At 36.6% G+C, this 1,550-nt stretch overlaps 1 non-coding gene across 1 annotated transcript; it reads right to left on the bottom strand.

The window, feature by feature from the left end:
- Positions 1 to 909: 909 nt before the first annotated feature.
- On the bottom strand, positions 910 to 1,013 carry LOC112792899 (small nucleolar RNA R71). Its single transcript, XR_003197618.1, has one exon. It is a non-coding gene; the product is annotated as a small nucleolar RNA R71 (small nucleolar RNA).
- Between the last annotated feature and the right edge of the window lie 537 nt (positions 1,014 to 1,550).

Genomic DNA, 1,550 nt, shown 5'->3' with positions numbered 1-1,550 from the left:
TTTCAAAATTTATTTTCAAATCTTTTTCAATTTACTACTTTCCTCTCTAATTTTTGAAAACCCCTAACAACTTTTTCAAAAAAAAAAACCTTTTTAATTAACTAATTATTTTAAATTCTAATTTTAATTTATTTCTTCTAATATTTTTGAATTTCCCATCTCTCTTATCTCTTTATATTTATTTATTTATTTACTAACACTTCTCTCCTTCTTAAAATTCAAACCCTCTCTCCCTCTCTGTGTTCGAATTCTCTTTATTTTCTCTCTACCTTATTCTTCTCTTCTTCTCTTTTTCTACTCACATAAAGGAATTTCTATACTGTGACATAGATGATTCCTCTTTTTTTTTGTTATCTTCTTTTTCACATTAGCAGGAACAAGGATAAAGATATTCTTGTTGAAGCCGATCCTGAACCTGAAAGGACTCTAAAGAGGAAGCTAAGAGAAGCTAAAGCACAACTCTTTGGAGAGGACCTGACAAAAATTTTTGAAAAAGAAGAAGACATGGCAGCCAAAAATAACAACAACGCCAGAGATGCAACGAAGATGCTTGGTGACTATGCTGCACCAACTTCTAACTTCTATAGAAGAAGCATCTCAATTCCTGCCATTCGAGCAAACAACTTTGAGCTTAAGCCTCAATTAGTTTCTCTAATTCAGCAGAATTGTAAGTTTCACGGACTTCCATCAGAAGATCCTCATCAGTTCTTATTTGAATTCTTGCAGATCTGTGATACTGTTAAGACCAATGGGGTTGATCCCGAGGTCTACAGACTTATGCTTTTACCCTTTGCTGTGAGAGATAGAGCTAGGACATGGTTGGACTCACAACCTAGAGAAAGCCTGAACTCTTGGGACAAGCTGGTTAATGCTTTCTTGACCAAATTCTTTCCACCTCAAAAGATGAGTAAGCTCAGAGTGGAAGTCCAAACCTTCAGACAGAAGGAAGGTGAATCCCTCTATGAAGCTTGGGAAAGATACAAGCAAGTAACCAAAATGTGTCTTTTTGACATGTTTTCAGAATGGAGCATCATATGTATATTCTATGATGGTCTGTCTGAGTTATCCAAGATGTCATTGGACCACTCTACTGGTGGATCTCTTCATCTGAAAATGCCTGTAGAAGCCCAGGAACTCATTGAAATGGTTGTAAATAACCAGTTCATGTACACTTCTGAGAGAAATCCTGTGACTAATGGGGTGACTCAGAAGAAAGGAGTTCTTGAGATTGATACTCTGAATGCCATATTGGCTCAAAACAAAATATTGACTCAGCAAGTTAATATGATTTCTCAGAGTCTGACTGGATTGCAAGCTAAAGACGCCTTCTCTGAAGGAGAAGCTTATGACTTTGAGAATTCTACAATGGAATAGGTGAATTACATGGGAGATTCCTATGGAAAAACCTATAATCCTTCACGGAGGAATCACCCAAATTTCTCATGGAAGGATCAACAGAAGCCTCAACAAGGCATCAATAACAATAATGGTGGGTGAAACATGTTTGGCAATAGTAAGCCTTTCCTATCATCGTCTCAGCAACAGACAGA

Source organism: Arachis hypogaea, chromosome 3 (assembly GCF_003086295.3).
Source record: "Arachis hypogaea cultivar Tifrunner chromosome 3, arahy.Tifrunner.gnm2.J5K5, whole genome shotgun sequence".
Classification (NCBI taxonomy): Eukaryota; Viridiplantae; Streptophyta; class Magnoliopsida; order Fabales; family Fabaceae; genus Arachis; species Arachis hypogaea.
The sequence above is the reverse complement of the archived record's forward strand: the minus strand, read 5'-3'. Positions and strand labels throughout refer to the sequence as shown.